The sequence below is a fragment of the Acomys russatus genome, chromosome 15, assembly GCF_903995435.1.
Source record: "Acomys russatus chromosome 15, mAcoRus1.1, whole genome shotgun sequence".
Classification (NCBI taxonomy): domain Eukaryota; kingdom Metazoa; phylum Chordata; class Mammalia; order Rodentia; family Muridae; genus Acomys; species Acomys russatus.
The window spans coordinates 28,183,233-28,203,787 of NC_067151.1; positions in this window are offsets into that span (position 1 = coordinate 28,183,233).

Here is a 20,555-nt window from a genome sequence, read left to right on the forward strand (position 1 = left end):
CTACATTCATGTCCCTCTAAGACTGAACTTGGAGTGACTTGTCACAATACAAACAAAGAATTTTATTCTCATTCGGAAGAGCGAATAGACTAGACATTGGAAGCAGTTGAAGAGAGGCAACAGGACAAGAGCCTACTATAGATGTCCTCTGAAGCACTCCACCCAGCAGGGGATCAGAGCAGAAGCTGAGACTCACAACCAAACTTTCAGGACAGCACAGGGAGTTTATGGAGTTACGGATGAGTGGGGCGGTTAGAAGGACCCAGAGGGGACAGGAGCTCCACAAGAAGACTAACAGAGCCACCAAATCTGGGACCAGGGGGCCGTTGGAGACTGATGCACCAAACAAGCACCACGCATGGAGAGGGCCTAGACCCCCTGCTCAGATGTAGCTGATAGGCAGCTCAGTCTCCATATTAAGGGAAGTAGGGGCTGTCCCTGTCATGGACTCTGTCGCCTGCACTTCGATCACTTCCCTCTGGAGGGGCGCCTTACCAGGCCACAGAGGAAGAGGATACAGGCAGTCCTGATGAGACTTGATAGGCTGGGGTCAGTTGATAGGGGAGAGCAGGGCTCTCCTTCTTGGAGGACCATCAGAGGGCCACGGGGGAAGGAGGGCGAAAAGAGAGAGGGCTCTACAGTTGGGATGTAAAGAGAATAAATTTTTTAAAATAATTTTTTTTAAAAAGAAGGAAAGATTTTTTTTTTTTTTGGTTTTTCGAGACAGGGTTTCTCTGTGTAGCCTTGGCCATCCTGGACTCACTTTGTAGACCAGGCTGGCCTCGAACTCACAGCGATCCGCCTGCCTGTGCCTCCCGAGTGCTGGGATTAAAGGCGTGCGCCACCACGCCTGGCTGAAGGAAAGAATTTTTAAATGAAATTCAATATAGATGTTGGAAATCATAACAATAGGATTTGATGCCAGATATTTATCACGGTAATCACGTGCACACTTATTCCGGTGATGCTGATAGGGGCGGTATTAGCATTGCAGTAGAATTACTGGACTTCATCCTGAACCACACTGCTAAAATAATTAAGCAGAGAAGATAATAATAATTGAATGTTACAAAGTTTCTTTTCTGGCTTATAAAAGTGGAATGAGCGTGGGCAAGATGGGTTACTGGATGAAGGTGCCCACCCCCAATCCAATCCTGAGAAATGGAGTCCGGTGCCTGGGGCCCACACTGTAAGTGAGAACTTATTCCTGCAAGCTGTCTTCAGACCTCCACATGGACACCATGAACACACACACACACACACACACACACACACACACACACACACACACACACACATACACACACACAGGGTTTCTCTGTGTAGCTCTGGCTGTCCTGGACTTCCTCCGTGGACCAGGTTGGCCTTGAGGTCACAGAGATCCACCTGCCGCTGCCTCTCATGTGCTGGGATTAAAAGCATGCACCACCACTGCCCAGCAATTAAAAAAAATTTTTTTAATAAATTATTTTTTGAAGCAGAATGAGAGGAGGAATCCAGATATCCTAAGGGAGGGAACGATGTGACAGAAACACGAAGGGCACTCTGGGAATGGACAGTACTGTGGGGTTATATAAGACTGTCCTGTTCGGCATCGCAAATATCACATCTTCTTCAGCAAAAAGCCCTGATTTACACAATACCCTTTTGAAAACCGAGTAGAATGTTGAAGAGGATCAAAGTGACCTAGAGTTCAGCCCTGTTGATCCCCGCTGTCTTCAGTTTCTGTTTTGTTTGTATCCTGTGATTTCAAGCATAGAGCTATACAGTCAAAAAGATTGATTGCATGTCCCCAAAATTCATATGTCGCACACCTTACCTCCACCATGGATGTATCCATGCAGGATTAGAAACACTGTAAAACCTTGTTACACACACACTCACACTCACACACCGTGAGGGCTGGGTTGCACTGAGGTGGGGTCTTGAAGACATGGCAAGGGAAGAGCCATCTGTGAGCCAGGGAAAGGATCCTCACCAGAAACAGAATCTTCTGGAAGATTGATCTTATATTTTAGACCCCAGATTGTAAAAATATTGTTTGCTATTTAAGCCACGCAGTCTGTTGCACTTTGTTATGGCAGAACCCAAAGAGACTTACAAGCAATGTGTCATTGTTTGTCATCGAAGCTAAGACAGCATCATTTGCAACACACCCCCATTATTTTACCAGTCACAGAGCACTGAAATTAAATAATATGTTGTTAAGGGCCATAGCTCCGTGGGTGGAGTACCTGCCTAACCCAGAGCTGAGCTCCATCCCCAGCATGTTATAAAGGGACATGGTGGCTCAAGCCTATAATCTCAGCTCTCAATGATGTAGACACAGAAGAAGCAGAAGTTTAGGGTCATACTCAATCCGTGGTAAGTTCAAGGACAGTGTAGCTGTCCTTGAAAGAAAAAGAAAGAAAGAAAAAAAAGAATTGAAGACGACATCAGAAGTTGGGAAAATCTCCCATGCTCATGGACGAGTAGGATTAACATAGTGAAAATGGCCATCTTACCAAATGCAATCTACAGATCCAATGCAATTCTCATCAAAATGCCAACATGATTCTTTACAGACCTTGAAAGGACAATTCTCAACTTCAAATATAAAAATAAAAAACTCAGGATGTCTAAAGCAATTCTGTATAATAAAAGAACTTCGGGAAGTATCACCATCCCTGATTTCAATCTGTACTACAGAGCAATAGTAATTTTTTTTTTAATGCATGATACTAGCATAAAAACAGACAGGTTGAGGAACTGAATCGAATTGAAGACCCAGAAATAAAACTACACATCTATGGACACTTGATTTTTGATAAAGAAACCAAAACTATACAACAGAAAAAAACAAAGCATCTTCAACAAATGGTGCTGGTCTAACTGGATGTCTGCATGTAGAGGAATACAACTAGGGCCATATCTGTCACCCTGCACAGAACTCAAGTCCAAGTGGATCAAAGACCTCAACATAAAATCAGATACACAGGCTGGGCGGGGTGGTACATACCTTAAATCCCAGCACTTGGAAGGCAAAGGCAGGTTGATCACTGTGAGTTCGAGGCCAGCCTGGTCTACAAAGTTAGTCCAGGACAGTCAAGGCTACACAGAGAAACCCTGTCTCAAGAAAAAAAAAAAAAAAAAGGAAAACGAAAAAGAAATAGCAATGAAAGTAATTTTATGGTTGGGGGTCACCACAACATGAGGAACTGTATTAAGGGGTCATGGCATTAGGAAGGTTGAGAACCACTGCTCTGGAGGAGCCTGAGTTCAAGGAAAACCTTGAACTACACAGTGAGTTCCACCTCACACTGGATTACACAGAAAGACCCCATTTAAAAAGAAGAAGCCAATCCCGCCTGGTTAGAGGAGGTGGGAAAAGGCAAAATAGCAGGAGTCCAGCCTTAGCCACAAAGGGAGCTCAAGGCCAGCCTGGCCTTCATAGTGAGACCCTGAGAGAGATTGCGGGAGTGCAAATTTGCCCACAGGACAATCGAATGGAGGCAGCTCTTCAGTTGAGGCCCCTTCTCCCCTGGCACCTCTAGTTTGTACCAAGCTTGCAAAACCTAATCTGCCCCAGTGTCCCTAGGAAATAGTAATTCTCCTAGAGGAGACATCTCCAAGACTCTGTGGCCCCGCCCAGAAGCACATCAGAGAACTCCACTCATATCTTATTGTCAGTGCCTCTCAAAGGAAGGGGGGAAAGATGGGCATGTTGCCTCAGGCCTTTAGTCCCAGCACTCAAAAGGAGGCAGAGGAAGGCAGACCTCTATGAGTTGGAGGCTAGCCTGGTCTACATAATGTGTTCCAGGGCAACCAGAGCTACATACATCTTCTCCAAGAGGAGGAAGAGGAGGAAGAAGAGGAAGAGGAGGAGAAGGAGAATAATTCAGAGGCAGGCCAGATCTCTGTAGTTCAAGGCCAGCCTGGTCTACAGATCAAGTCCAGAACAGGCAGGGCTACACAGAGAGACCCTGTCTCAAACAAACAAGAGAGAGCGAGAACTGGGGGAGCGGGGGGAAGAAGAGAGGGAGGGAGGGAGTTTCATGTTGAAGACGTCATAATAAAACCCATTCTTCTTTTTTTTTAAGGTTTATTTATTATATATATAATGTTCTGCCTGCATGCACACCAGCACACCAGAAGAGAACACCAGATCTCATTATAGATGGTTGTGAGCCACCATGTGGTGGCTGGGAATTGAACTCAGGACCCTTGGACAAGCAGACAGTGCTCTTAACCGCTGAGCCACCTCTCCAGCCCGAAACCCATTATTTAGCGTACTATATTTTTTAATTTTAATAATAAAAAAAAAATTTTATTTTTTAATAATAAAACAGCACTTCTCCAACATTTTAGAAACGATAAATACTATCTCAATGTTGTAAAGCCAGTGTTGGACTCTGACTCATAAACGTAGTGAATCCTAGTCCTGTACACGCAAAAGAGAAGTCAGCATGGAAGAACCCCCAGTGAGGAGCCTTCATCTTCTTGCATTCTTCATGCTGTCTTTCCTAGCCAGTGCTGGCCTCCTCTCAAGACTGGAGGGATATTATACGTCATTCTACACCTGGATACACAGAGAAGGAACAACTCTTAAGATCCTTGCTCACAGTTGGGTCCGTACGACTGGGTCCAGGAGAGAACACACAGCAAGAATAAACACGAAGATGCAAGCTCAAGGCCAGGAGGCCCTGTCCTCCAGGATGAGATCACTGTGCTTCGGCTTTCCCAGAGCTGAGTCAACAACTCCCCCACACAGCTAAGGGGTAGCAGGAAGCAATAGAGGCCCAGACTGTTTAGCTATTCACTGAGCCTGAAAATGAAAACCAGACAGTGTCTCTCGAATGAGGCTGAGGGAAGAGGGTCCCTCTGAGTTTAAGACTAGCCTAGATAGTCTTGAACTAGCCCTGTATCAAAGAGAAACAGAAAGAAATGAGAGGGGGGGGAGGGAGATGCAGAGAGAGAAAGGGAGAGGGAGGGGGAGGGGGTGGAAAGGTGAGGGAGGGGGAGGGAGGGGAGGGAAGGAGGGAGAGAGAGAGAGAGAAAGAGAGAGAGAGTGTGTGTGTACCCAGTGGCATGAAGATAGAATGGCTCAGTGGTTAAGAGCACTCGCTGCTCTTGCAGGAGACCCAGCTTTGATCCCCAATACCCACATAGCAACTCACAATTGTCTGGAACTGCTGAGGGGATCTGAGACCCTTTTCTGGCTTCCTCAGACCCTAGGCACACATATGGTACACAAACACGCATGTGGGCAAAACATTCACAGGCATAAAATAAAAGTTTTCTTTAAATTAAAAAGCAATTCTTTTTAGGCCACACCTGAAATCCCAGCACTTGGGAGGCAAAGGCAAGAGGATCTCTGTGAGTTCAAGGGTAGCCTGTTCTACAAAGTGAGTCCAGGACACAGAGAAACCCTGTCTCAAAAGAAAAAATAATAATAATAATTCTTTTTCAAATAAAATTAATATGGAGAAATAGCTCAGCAATGCCACTCTTGCAGAGGACCCAGGTTCAGTCCCCAACACTCACATGAGGTGGCCCACAGCTGTCTAAAACTCTAACACACACACACACACACACACACACACACACACACACACACACTGTACTTAGCATCCAGTTTCAGGGGATCTGACACCTTCTTCTAGACTCTTCTGGCACTTGCACTCACATATATTTACACATATGATAATTTGAAAATAAGTAAGTAAATTGGAGAATTAGCACAACAGTTTTAGGACAGTGTTTCCACAGAGTTGTCAGGGACCAGGACTCCAGCTCACAGACTTTTCTAGGTGGTTATCCTCAGCCTCAAGGCCCAAGGCGGGTGATGAGCCCAGCTACTGCCTCTCTATTTATCTTCTCTCAGAGAGCTGTCTACACTAGTCACATATTTACCAAGAATGCCTTCTGGTATTTGGGTGACGCGTCTAAGCCAATGAGCAGGAACAGAATGAAATGTGGACAGCCCCAGACTCTCTCGGCCGCAATCCGTCACACCAAACTATGGAAGAAGCAGCAAAGCAAAACGCCTTTTATGTGGATGCCTCCCCGCCAACTGTGTGAGTCACACGGCACGGTGACTCACTCCCGCCCCCGAGCCTGTCAGTGCAACTGACTTTCTAAGCATCGCGGAACTGAGAGATTGCTAAAATAGTCACAACTCTCCAGTGATGTGTTCCTGCATGCAAAGCGTCTACTTAGCATTTAGCACGTTGTCTTAAGTGTCCAAATTACACGTTTCACACAAAAATTACCGTCTCTGTCAAACTCTAAAGGTAAATGCTCTTAAACACCAACTATAACTTCAGAAAGAGTATTTCTGGCTCGTAGGGGGGCAGAGGATTCTTCATGTTTTCTCATTCTTTCCTGGGGATAAGATTCCTTCTGTGTCTATACAGTGGTTCCTTACACAGAGGAAAGCGGTGACGCCAGGAGGCCAGCCTTCTAACTGCACACCGACCACTAAGGGAGTCACTTAGCCCCAACCCACGGTAACTGGGGAAAGAGGTAACTAGGAGAGCTAACTGCTGTCTGTCTGTCTGTTCATCTATCATCTCTCTTTAGTTCCGGGGACAAGGCTTTATTCTGTGGTCTGGGCTGGCTACTCCACAGCAAATCCCTCTGCCTTGGACCCATAAGTGCCACAGTTACAATACACACAAGAACTCTCAGCGCAGAGATGGTTCTTTGCTTCACCCCCCCCCAAGGGGGGGTTTCATATTTTAGTTGTAATTGTTGTTGCTTGGGGGCAGGGGGGCAGTTACTTTTTTGAGCAGGATATCATGTAAACTATGCCGGCCTGAAACTCAGAGCACTCCTTCCTCCTCGGCTCCCAGGAGGGCTGGAAACACCAGCGTGCGCCATCACACCCAGCTTTCGAAATAACTTTTCACTCTTGCTCTACTCCACTTCCTTTCAGGCCACAGCCTTCGGGTAAAATAACAGTACAAAAATTACATCGTGACCTTTTTATAACATTTCCAAACTATGCTTTGTAGTTTGCATAGAACCCAAAAATAAATGTAACCCACAAACAGTTTTAGGAATAGCCGTCAAGTTCCGATCTGCTGTTGCAATTTTAAGTGAGTCAGAGGTAGGAGGAAGTCCAACAATTGAGACTCTTTAAGGAAGATGGAATGCTTTTCTTCCCAGAAAGCCAATGGAGGAATTCCACCACCCCCACCCCCCCTGCACTTGTGACCTGGCCATCTTCTGGGGAATTCTCTGCAGCTAAAAAATGAGCCCAGAAGACTGGGAACAGCTGGCACCCCAGGTGCTGATGGCCTGTGCAGTCCCCGGCAGCACCCAGCCCTCCACTGGCTCACGAGGGGCTCCCAGAGGGAGGGCTGGTCCGAGGCAAACATCCTGGGGCCCTGGCTTCCATTTCCATGGGGACTGTGTGCATCACCCCAACACACCACCACGATGCTTTGTCTACAGAAAGGATGTTTTCAGAAAAACAATTGTTCTTGGTTTTTTGGGTTTTTTCCCCCCTTTGATGTTCTTAACCAATAGCCAAAAGGTCGACAACCGATTTAAGCATATCAACCTTGCTGGGGAAATATACAAAGACACCCATATAAAAAAATAATAATAGGGCCTGAGGCTCAGTGGGTAAGAGCAGCACCGCCTGGCGGGCTGGCACACATGCAGGTAAAATATTGTATACATAATAAAGTAAATAAATCTTAAAAAAAAAAAAGAGCCCATGCTGCACCTCCAGACGACCCAGGTTTGGCTGCCAGCACCCACAGTGGGGAATCTCACAACTGCCTCTAACTCCAGCTCCACAGGACCAAAACCTCTGGACTCCGTGAGCACCGGCATACTCATATTTAAAATAAAGAAATAAATCTTTCAAAGAAATAGTAACTCCTCACACAAAGCCAGGCCTTGTTCATTTCCTGAAACCTTACAGACATAAAATATGCTTAGATGAGACAAAGGCTCAGTTTTCTTTTCTCAGGGGGAAAAAAAAAAAAGACATTGTCATATAATCAAGTATGCAGCTGACTCTAATCCTAACTGGAGATGTAGAGGCAGGGGAATACCTGTGAGCTCAAGGCATCTAGAGAGGACAGTCTTTTAACTGTGAACGTTTGAGTAGCACCCCATAGCAGACAACACAGCCTACACTTCCCTTTGTGCCTGTTTCTACCCTGGAATCGTGTGTGTGGTGAGAGACAGCATGTCCTTCCACGCTTCAAGCAGCCTTTAGCACCTTCCATGTTCTAGACAGAGGAAGAGAAAGCCATGAGTGAGCAAGCTTGGACTTCTTCCCATTCCCAAAGGGAACCCAGCCACAGACGCCGTGACACTGCAGTACCTCTGTGTGGCGGAGGAAGGAAGGGCATGCTAATTGCGCCCATTAAAAAAAGGGTGGCATACCTTTAATCCCGGGGGACGCAGAGGCAGGCAGATCGCTGTGAGTTCAAGGCTAGCCTGGTCTACAAAGTGAGTCCAGGAAAGCCAAGGCTACACAGAGAAACCCTGTCTCAAAAAACCAAAATAATAATAATAATAAATAATAATAATAATAATTAGAAAGAAAAAGAAGGGTGTCTTCTGTACCAGTGGACCAAGGGAGACCACCCCACCCGCACCCCACCCCGAGGCTGATCATATTTAATCCATGCACTGAAAAACACACTTACTAGTTAGGGATGTAGGTCAATTGGTAAAGAGCTTACCTAGTGGGCACAAAGGTCTGGGTTTGACCCCAAGCATTGTATAAAACCAGACAAGTTTGGTGGGCAACTGTAATCCCATAACTAGAGGAAGTGGAGGCAGAAGGATCAAAAGCTCAGGCAGGCAGGAGGGATGGCCCAGCAGTTAACAGACCTTGCTGTTCTTCCCAGCACCCAGGCCAGGCTTACAACCTGTCACTCTAGCAGATCCAGTGCCCTCTTCTTGCCGCCATTGGCACCTGCACACGTGTCATGAGCTCACTCAGACATACACATGTACATGCATAAATAAAAAAGATACTAAAAAGAAACTTCAGCCAGGTGGTGATGGCACACATCTTTCATCCCAGCACTCCAGAGGCAGAGGCAAGCAGATCTCCATGAGTTCAAGACCAGCCTGGTCTACAGAGCAAGTTCCAGGGCAGCCAAAGCTACACAAAGAAACCCAGTCTCAAAAAACCAAAAAGGGGGTGGGGTGGGGGGACATAGTGGCACACCTCTTGAATCCCAGCACTCAGGAAGCAGAGGCAGAGGCAGGTGGATCGCTGTGAGCAAGGAAGGAAGGAAGAAGGGGGGGAGAGAGAAAGAGAGATGTTATTTTAAAAAGAAAATACTCTTTTTAAAAAAAGAATATTTCTGGAAAATGGCCACTGATGTGGAATTTCATTACCATCTATGAAACACATGAAATGTTCCATCTTTTCCTTGGAGAAGGCTCAAGGTAAATTAACTGTGCTGACCCCAGACTCGTCCACGGCAGGCTGCCTAAGGTGGCTTTGGGCTAGCACTTGAAGGGAAATTCGGCTTCGCTGTTGCTTTGATTTCATCTTGTTCCGCTTTCCTGAAGTGGGGCGGGGTGTTGGAAACTGAACCGGGCCTTGTACGAGCTAAGCACTCACTGTAATGCTGAACTTCACTTGAAACCCAAGCTTAGCATTTCCCGTCTGGTTGCCAGCATGCTCAGTGGAAGCCCTGATCTACCAGGGCTCTACCTCCCCTCCCTTTCTGTGTGCTCAGCTGGGGTCCTCAGACCAAGCACCCTCAGGCATCTCCCTTCCCTGCCTCTGTAAGCTCTTAAGCCTTTCAATGAGCTCTTATCAAAGCCATGGGAGTAATAAACTCCATCCCTGCTCTGGAGCTTCCTCCCCCCCCCCCCCCCCCCCCCCCCCCCCGTGCCCCAGCCCCTCCACCCATACTGGGAATGGTTAGGCTCCGGGATAGGCTTCGTGCCACCACCTCATTCTGAGCCTATAATGTGACCATCTGGATGACACAAATAAGCGCTTCCTTTATCCAGGTGCTGTCCCTTTCCCTGTCCTGGGTTCCCCTTCCCTCTTGGCTAGCTGCCTGGACCTTGGCTGAGGTTGTTACAGAGCCTCTCCCGGGACTACACACTCAAGGGTACATAAGGCCACTGGGCAACTGGCCTATGACCTTGTACTGCTGTGTCTCCAGTGCATCAATGGACTTCTCTGCCCTCTATCCTTCCTCCAGCCCAGGACCGAACACTTTGAAGAGAAGGAAAATGTTAGGGCTCTCCAGAGGAGCCAACCAATAGGAGACACAGGGCAATCTCCAAAGAGATTTACTAGGGGCCATCAGCTCTCACAACCATGGAGAGTTAAACACCTGCAACCAGTCGGGCAGTGGTAGTGCATGCCTTTAATCCCAGCGCTTGGGAAGCAGGGGCAGGAGGATCACTGTGAGTTTGAGGCCAGCCTGGTCTACAAAGCAAGTCCAGGACAGCCAAGGCTACACAGAGAAGCCCTGTCTCGAAAAACTGAAAACAAGGGGGAAAAAAAAAAGAAGCTCCCTTTGCATATATATATATATATATATATTTTTTTTTTTTTTTTTTTTTTTTTTTTTTGAGATAGGGTTTCTCTGTGTAGCCTTGGCTGTCCTGGACAATACTTTTTAATTTATTGTGCTTGTGTATGTGAATATGACAGTGCCGTAGAGCAAGCATGGTGGAAGTCGGTTCTCTCCTCCCTCTCTGTGGGCCCTGAGAATTGAACTCAGGTCCTCAGACTCCAAGCCAGTGTGCCCTTCCTTGCTGAGCCATCTCACCAAGCCCTGTTTTGTATATTTTATCGGGCACATTAGATTACACACAAACGCTGTTTTTGAGTTGCCTTGCTGTTGAACCAGAAGCTGGAACTGCAGGCATACAGGCACAGCCTGTTCTCTCCAGCAAGCACAGGCCTACCACTGTCCCGTCAGTGCGGCCTGGCCTCAGGCATCCCAAGCACGCTGCAGTGAGCACCGCATGCACTGTGCGTGCAATGCCCGTGAGCCTTTCTATTTGCTTTTTTGAGGTAGAGGGTGGGGAGGTGTTGAGACGAGGTCTCACTCTAAAGTCATAGTGGCCTGGACAGCCCATCACACCTAACTTGCTTTCTGAAAGATGTCACCAAGTCACTCTCCGTAAATGACTGCAACCAGGAACTCTCCCAGCACCAAATGTAAGACTACATTTTTATTTTATGGCGGGGGAGGGGGGGGTGGATTTGGCAATGAATTCCCTTACTGTGAAGGAATCACCAAGGTCAGCCCTTTACTCGTAAGCAGGAAGAACCCAGTCTCCTGCAACCCCATGCCCTAAAGGCAAGGTGTCAAATATCTTCCTACCAACAAGGCTCTGTCTGTGGGAATGTGGAAATCTCTATGCATCCCCCATGCATATTATCATGTGCACTTTCCTGCTACATAATTACTCTTTAAGAAAGCCACCGGGGAAGACAATGTTATATAATGGTGAGAAGTGACAGCCTCGAGTGAGTGTCTGGCCATGAGTCCAGAAGGTCACCTAAGCCACCTTTGCACGTTTACATAGGAGTTATTTTGAAATACCCCAGTGATCTTTCGAACTGAGCTTAGTTCTTGTTCTTAGACATCAATTTTTTTGTTAAGTGTCAAATAGCATTAACTAATGCACTTTGATCCAAATGAGCAATGAGACTTTCTCTGTTCACTGAAAACCCATCCTAGTCATTTGTATTGATTCATACTTTTTATTTCACATCTAATTTTTACTTGAGACCATCTTTCTTTCTTTTTTCTTTTTCTTTTTCTTTCTTTTTTTTTTTTTTTTTTTTTTTTTTTTTGGTGTTTTGAGACAGGATGTCTCTGTGTAGCCTTGGCTGTCCTAGACTCGCTTTGTAGACCAGGCTAGCCTCAAACTCACAGCGATCTGCCTGCCTCTGCCTCCTGAGTGCTGGGATTAAAGGCGTGCGCCACCACGCCTGGCGAGGCCATCTTTCAATTAGTATGCTTCAAATAAAGAAAGGTGTGGGGTTTTTTCCTATAAACCAACTGGAATATAAATAAGTAATAAATTTTAAATGGGCCTTTAATCCCAGGACTCCGGAGGCAGGAGCAGGATCTCTGTGAGTTCCAAGCCAGTGTGGTCTACAAAGTGATATTACATGTTCTAAGATTTTTTTTTCTTGAGACAGAGTTTCTCTGTGTAGCCCTGGCTGTCCTGGACTTACTTTGTAGACCAGGCTGGCCTCAAACTCACAGAGATCCTCTTGCCTCTGCCTCCCTGAGTGTATAGGTGTTTGCCTGCAAATAATGTCTGTGCAGCGCCCATTTATGTAGTGCCTAAAGAGGCCAGAAGAGGGCATCAGATGCCCCCCCACCTCCCCCCACCCCCCCGGAACTGCAGTTACAGAAGGCTGTGAGCTGCCAGGTGTGCGCTGGGCATCCATCCCGGGTCCTCTACAGGGGTAGCCAGTGTTCTAACCACTGACCCATCTTTCTAGCCCCCACTTGACATTTTTTTTAGTTTGGGGAATAAGAGCCTATGTTGTTCCAGGCCCCACTATAGATATAGATTCACTTGTGTGAATCCACTGAGGAAGAAAGCACTTTGCAGATGTCGTGGAAACTCCAAAGCTCCCTTAGCTGAAGGATGGACAGGATGGAGGCCCTAGCCCTGCTGCTGACACCACCGTGTTTCCAAGGACACAGCAGCAGTCTGAGAAGCCTGACTCAGCAGCGCCATGTGCGCTGATGCCAAACAGTAGTTACCACACAGCTTCAGCCAGGCGGGCCAGCTCTTCCCAGTTGCCCTAGAGACGGGGCAGCAACTCCCCACCATCAGCGTTGCTTATCACAGCTCAGCTCCACAGTCATCAGTCAGCTGTCAAGCCCTGCATTTTTAATTAAAAAAAAAAAAATCATTGCATCTGTTACCGATAGACCTCCATATTGAATGGCGAAGAATAATTCCTTTTCCAGCAAACACTAATCACAAACAATATCCTAATATGTCACTTAGCTTTTTTTGGGGGGGGGTTGATTTTGGTTTTTTTCAAGACAGGTCTCTCTGTGTTCGCCTTGGCTGTCCTAGAGTCACTTTGTAGACCAAGCTGGCCTCAAACTCACAGTGATCTGCTTGCCTCTGCCTCCTGAGTAGCTGGGATTACATACCTACTCCAGGCCTAGTTTTTGTTTTTAAAAGATTTGTTTCAACTTTCATCTTCTCTCAAAACAATGACTGCTAGCTGGCAAATAATAAAATTTGTTTCCAGAATTTAAAAACCCAGTCAGATAGTAGTTCAAGAGTCATTATGGGTAGCCTGGCATGGTGGTACACAGCTTTAATCCCAGCACTCAGGAGGCAGGGGCAGGTAGATCTCTGAGTTCCAGGCCAGCCTGGTCTACAGAGGGAGTTCTAGGACAGGCAAGACTGCACAGAGAAATCCTGTCTCAACAACACCTCCTCCAAAAAAGAGTTTAAGTCCAGCCAAGGATACACACCAAGTTTGAATCCAGCCTGGATTACATGAGACACTGTCTCAAAGCAAAACACAAAAACCAAAAATATCAATATGAAACCCTTGCACAGTGACATTAACCTGTAATCAGTATTCACAGGAAGCTGAGGCAGAGGAACCACAAGTTCAAAGGTATATGTCTGTGCTATAACACAAGCAAGCACTTTTCTCAAAAATAAAAATCAATCAATCAATCAAATAAAAAATTTTAGGCTGGGTGTGGTGGCACACATCTTTAATCCCAGCACTAGGGAGAAAGAGGCAGGTGGATCTCTGTGAGTTTGAGGCCAGCCCAGTCTACAAAGATATGGTGGCCGGTGGCATCCACCTGTGATCCTACCACTCAGGAGGTTGAGGTGGCAAGCCACCTGGCCACTGAGTAAGAACATGTCAAGTACAGGAAGGTTAAGTGACAATGGGCCATACTGCTGATCCCACATGTGCCTCAACTGGCCTGTTTGTGGACAGCACAGCCTACACAGCCTTGAGTGACAGTCTGCAGGTGGATTTCTACCTCCTGATACAGTGGAGAAAATGACCAAGCACCACACAAGGAAATAGGAGGTGAGTCGATCTGTGATCTCTAAACCATATTTGACACTCATGATAGTGCCAGGGAAATTAAAAAAAAAAAAATCATCCCAAAAAGGAAAGTCAGAACTGGAAATTGCCCAATCCCCATAGTTTGTCTCAAGTAAGTGAGAGGTCCACTGAGTGGGCTCTTGAGATTTTGGTCAGCAGAGCCTGTGAACACTCACTCATTACATTTAGCAAGCAGGAGTTGGAACCTGGCACCCTGGGGAGGGTCAGGCTGTGTGTCCCCAGCTTACAGGAAGGCACTTTCTCTGTTGCCACACTGACTACAGCTTCCTGTGCAGAGAGGTCATAGCCCGCAGTGCTCGTTAGAGCAGTGCAGAATCTTATTGCTAGTTGTGGTTATTTCCCCATGATCTCTCCCTAGCGGTCCGGCGGACTATAGCCTAGAATATTTGAGCACAGTAATTTGCAAGATTTATGAGAAAGTCTTTTTCAGAAATGTGCTCTCAATTTTCACTGGGCAAACTCCTCTTTCCCTGGGAAGTGCTGGAGCATATGGGACAGATAAACGTCTTAATGGGTGGCATGAAAGTAACATCTTTCTTTCCTGCCCAAGTGGGTGACTTGCACTTAGGGCTCTTCCAGTCCCATTTTTCACTACAGCAGATGCAAAGGACAGACCCGGCTGTCCACACTCAGGAAGGGCTGCATCGGTGCGCAGCCTCGAGTCACACTGCTTCTGGTACATCCATCCTTGGGGAAACAAGCTCCTATCGAATCTCTCTCCTCCAGGTGTTAATCTCCTACCTGTCTTTTATATTATATACACTGGACTTGTGCCTTTCTCAGACCTAATAAGAGAAAAATAGCCAAAGGCAGTCTCTCTAGGCTTGAGAAGGAGATGACAACGGAAACAAAACAGTAATGAAAAGTTACAGGAGTGCAGGGTGGACGCGCACGAGACCCACTCGCTCCATACAATTGCAATGATTACATCCCTTATTTACGGTTCTGCCTTTCTTGCCGTGAAAGAACTAAACAGTTGTCTTGGAACGCAGCGGTCGCTGTGAGGATCCAATACAAGCAAACAATCTGTTCCTTCAGCCATATCCACTTACTAAGCAGCTACCGTGCTTTACTCAAGCCCTGCATGCCTTGTGTGTTCTGCTTTTGTTTCTTGAGACAGGGTGTCATGGAGCTCAGGCTCATCTCCAGCTCACCGTGTAGCCAAAAATCACCTGGAACTCCTGATCCTCCTGCCTCTACCCGGAAGTACATGCCCCACCACTCCTCCATTCTTAACAGCTTTGACTAAACAATCCTTAAGTATGGATGACTAGATGGCCTGCTATTCCTCCCCCCACACTCCCCCCTCCTCCCTCTCTCTCTCTCTGTTGTTGTTGGGTTTTTTGGTTGTCTTTTTTGGGGGGGGTTGGTTTGGTTTTTGTTTGTTTGTTTGTTTGTTTTTTCACAACAGGGTCTCTCTGTGTAGCCTTGGCTGTCCTGAACTTGCTTTGTAGACCAGGGTGGCCTGGAACTCACAACAGTCCACCTGCCTCTGACTCCCTATTGCTGAAATTAAAGGTAAGTGGCCACCATGCCTGGCCGCAGACAGCACTCTTAACCACTGAGCCGTCTCTTCAGCCCCCAATTTCTGTCTTCTAAGAGTGAAATAAGAGCTCCTTGCTAGCCAGGCATGGTTGCATACACTTTTAATCCCAGCACTCGGGAGACAGAGACAGGTGGATTGCTGTGAGTTCGAGGCCAGCCTGGTCTACAAAGTGAGTCCAGGACAGTCAAGGCTACACAGAGAAACCCTTTCTCAAAAAACAAAAGCAAACAAACAAACAGGCAATAACAAAAAACAAAACAAAACCGAAAGCCTGTGCTCAATCCCCAGGACTCAGGTGGAAGAAGGCGAAAACCAGCTAACCAAGCATTGCAAGTTGTCCTCTGACTGCTATAAGGCTACATAGAAAAGTAGCCCTAGCTACTACTACATGTCTAACACACAGACAGAGAAATCCTTTAAAGAAAGGATGTCAGGAGGTCATGAGGCCTGGTGGCGCACACCTTTAATCCCAGCACAAGGGAGGCAGAGGCAGGCAGATCGCTGTGAGTTCAAGGCCAGCCTGGTCTACAAAGGGAGTCTAGGACAACAAAGGCTACACAGACAAACCCTGTCTCAGAAAAAAACAAAACAACAAAACAAAACAAAACAACCTCATCCTTTTCTATCTCTTTTCTCTTTCTGGTTGCAGAACATTAGCTGCCCCACCCCCTACAGCATGTTCCTGCCACTTTGTGCCCAAAGCGACACAGCTCTTGAGAAAAGTACCTGCCTAGCAAGCTCCAGGCCTTGAGTTTGATCCCAGTGACAGACAGAGAGGTATTCTGACATAGCTGTGAGCGCTCTCTGAAGACTCCAGCTAAGCACACTTCATGAGGCAAATGTGTCACAGCCGCCACCAGTGCACCCGTGTAACGGAGACCAGAGGCTCCCCAGGAAGTGCCAGGCGAGAGCCTAACTCAGTGGATTTGTATATTGGTCCTGACACTCACCAAATGTAAGTTTCCCTGTCCACTTACTTGCACAATCTCTATCGCTCAGGGACATTATGAAAAATAATCCAAAGTAGGATGTAAATCAGGCAGCAGATGTGACACAGATGCTCAGTAGACGTGAACTCCCTTCTTGTCAGTTTTCACTTGTTAGGACTTGCTGAGTGGCACAGCACACAGCTGTAATCCTAGCACTTGAGAGGAAGAAGAAGTAGGATTACCACTGTTGGAAGCAGCCAGGCTACTTAAAGAGTTCCAGGAGAGAGCCGGACGGTCATGGCACACGCCTTCAATCCCAGCACTGGAGAGGCAGAGGCAGGTGGATCTCTGTGAGTTCAAGGCCAGCCTGGTCGACACAGAGAAACCCAGTCTCAAAAAACAAAAAAGAGTTCCAAGAGAGCCTGGGCTCAAAGTAAGGCTCAAAGAGGGATGGTGAGGTGGGGTGGGATCTGGAGAGTGGGCTCAGGTGGAGGGCGCTTGCTGTTCTTCCAGAGGACCTGAGGTCTGAGTTGAGTTCCCAGTGCCAGTATCAGACAGTCCGCCACTGTCTACAATCCCAGATCTCACGCCCTCTCTGGCCTCTGTGGACACCTGCACGTGGACAGCAGACACATATACGCATATATAAATAGAAATAAATCTTTTTTTTTTCCCAAAGGAAAAGCTCTGGTTCATCCTTAAAGCTATGAAGTACTAAGCCACCAAGCCAGCACTGAGATAACTCTGAGGTGGTGGGTAGACCAGGCTGTCCTTGCTGGGAATTGAACTCAGAACCCCTGGAAGAACAGCCAGTGCTCTCAATCTCTGAGCCATCTCTCCAGCCCCCTTAAGTAGGGGTTTAAGTAGGACTTACATGTCTCTTTAGATTGTCTGTTAGTTGTCTAAAGAAAAACTTAAAAAAAAAAAATCCGTTGCCCACATGGTGGTGCATGCCTTTAATCCCAGCACTTGGGAGGCAGAGGTTGGAGGATCTATGTGAGCTCAAGGCCAGCCTGGTCCACAGAGGAGTTCCAGGACAGCAAGAGCTAAACAGAGAAACCCTGTCTGGAAAAAGAAAAAAGAAAAACTTCAATCCCTATCAAAATACCTACAAAATATTTTGAAGATATTGAAAGATCAATTCTCAAATTCATATGGAGAAATAAAAAACCCAGAATAGCAAAAACAATCCTATACACTAAAAGATCCTCTGGAGGAATCTCCATACCTGATCTCAAGCTGTACTACAGAGCAACAGTAATTAAAACAGCATGGTACTGGCAAAGCAATAGACTGGTGGATCAATGGAATCGAATTGAAGACCCAGAGATGAATCCACACACATTTGCTCACTTGATTTTTGACAAAGAAGCCAAATCTATTCAATGGAAAAATGATAGCACCTTCAACAAATGGTGCTGGTCTAACTGGATATCTACATGTAGAAAATGCAATTAGACCCTTATTTGTCACCATGCACAAAACTCAAGTCCAAGTGGATTAAAGATCTCAACTTAAAACCAGAGACATTAATTCAGTTAGAGGAAAAAGTGGGAAAGAGCTTGGGACACATAGGCACAGGAAACAACTTCCTGAACAGTACACCAACAGCCCAGGCCTTAATGTCAACCATTAATAAATAGGACCTCATGAGACTGAGAAGCTTCTGTAAGGCAGGAGACACTATCAGTAGAACAAAGTGACAGCCTACAGACTGGGAAAAGATCTTCACCAACCCTTCATCTGACAAAGGTTTAATATCCAAAACATATAAAGAACTCAAGAAATTAAACACCACAAAACCAAACAACCCAATTGCGAAATGGAGCTTGGAACTTAACAGAGAATTCTCAACAGAGGAATATCAAATGGCCGAGAAACACTTAAAGAAATGCTCGTCCTCGTTAGTCATCAGAGAAATGCAAATCAAAACGACACTGAGATTCCATCTTACACCCATCAGAATGGCTAAGATCAAAAACTCAAATGACACCACATGTTAGCGAGGATGTGGAGAGAGAGGAACACTCCTTCATTGCTGGTGGGAATGCAAACTAGTACAACCACTTTGGAAAGCTATCTGGCGCTTTCTCAGAAAAATGGAAATAGGGCTTCCTCAAACCCCAGCTATCCCACTCCTTGGAATATACCCAGAAAATGCCCTTCCACACAACAGGGACATATGCTCAACCATGTTCATAGCTGCTTTATACATAATAGCCAGAACATGGAAACAGCCTAAGTGTCCCTTAGTAGAAGAATGGACTAAGAAACTGTGGTACATTTACACTATGGAATACTACTCAGCTATTAAAAACAAGGAATTCCCAAAATTTGTGGACAAATGGATTGATCTAGAAATTATCATAATGAGTGAGTTCACCCAGAAGCAAAAAGAGACAAACAGTATATACTCACTTATATCAAAACACTAGTCCAAGGGATACGTACCATGAAAAACTTTACTTACCAAGAAAGTGGGTCAGAAGAGAAGACATCCTATTGAGACTCTAGGCGAGAGTAGCATGGAAGAATGGGGAAATAGTAGGACCCCACAGGGTCCTGGAAACCTACAAGAAGAACTTTATGACAGGCAGATCTGGGTCCTGGGGTCCTCCTCAAACTAAGGCACCAGCCAAGGAGAATATAGGCAGTAAGCTTCGAACCCCTACCAAGACCTAGCCGACGAACAGGATATTCTCCACAGTTGAGTGGAGAGTGAGATCTGACTCTCACACGAACTCCGGTGCCCCTTTTCTGACCATGTCCCCTGGATGGGGAGGCCTGGCGCCACTCAGAGGAAGGATAGCAAGTTACCAAGAAGAGACTCGATATTCTAAGAGCATATATAGGGGGAGGAGGTCTCCCTCAATCACAGACATAGGGGAGGGGAGAAGGGGGGAAATGGGAGGGAGGGAAGAATGGGAGGAAACAGGGGAAGGGCTAACAATCGAGATGTAATATGAATAAATTAATAAATTTTTTTAAAAAAGAAAAACTTATAAAAAAATTAAAAAGTAAATGTAAAATGTCCCTGAGATTCCGCTCATTGTTAATTAGCTATTTCCTATATTCATTTCTTCTGATATTAAAGAGGGACACGCTTTTCCTTCAGCTTAAAAAAAATGGCTTCCAGGGGACTGGAGAGATGGCTCAGAGGTTAAGGGCACTGGCTGCTCTTCCAAAGGTCCTAAGTTCAATTCCTAGCAACCACATGGTGGCTCATAACCACCTATAATGAGATCTGGTGCCCTCTTCTGGTGTGAAGGTGTTACATACAGGCAGAACTCTGTGTACAGTTCAACAAGCCTATCTTAGCAAAGAGGATAGAAACTGATACTTATTTTTCTTTCCTTGCTACCTGCCAAGATGGTAATAGAGCTGGGAGGCTAACTATGTGGGCTGGACAGACTCCACTGGTGATCCTGCGCAGCTAACCGTGTGTGTGTGTGTGTGTGTGTGTGTGTGTGTGTGTGTGTGTGTGTGTTTTCCCCTGGAGTTGGAGTTTCAAGTGGTTGCAAGCACCTGTGAGCCACCTGACGTGGGAAGTGAACTCTACAGGAGCAGCATGTTCCGGAGCTGGGCCACCTCTCCAGCCATGTGAGGCCTAGCAGGGTCCCCACCACCACCCCCTGACCTTTCCTCTACAGCCTCCTCCTGTTTTCGAAGAGACTGAAACTGGTCCTGATTAAAGACGTAAACATGAAATGTGAGATGTTATCAGATGTGTTCTAAGGCACAGTTCATTTCCACTTGTTTCCTGTGTGTGTGAGTCTACACCACCAGATGAAGGCTAAGGCCACCTTTCATCTGGACTGACTTCCTGCCAGGTCACTGAACCCCTGTAGGCAGCAGGCAGCTGGGAGGCAGCCTTCCAGCCTAGAAGCCGTTCTGCTACCTGGGAGATACAAGTGGGAAAGAACTGGTGCTTGCTGAAAGCCAAGACCTTGTGCTAAGCACTGGACTTTTCAGTTTAATTCTCCTGGCATGGTAGGCTCTCTCTGCCTGG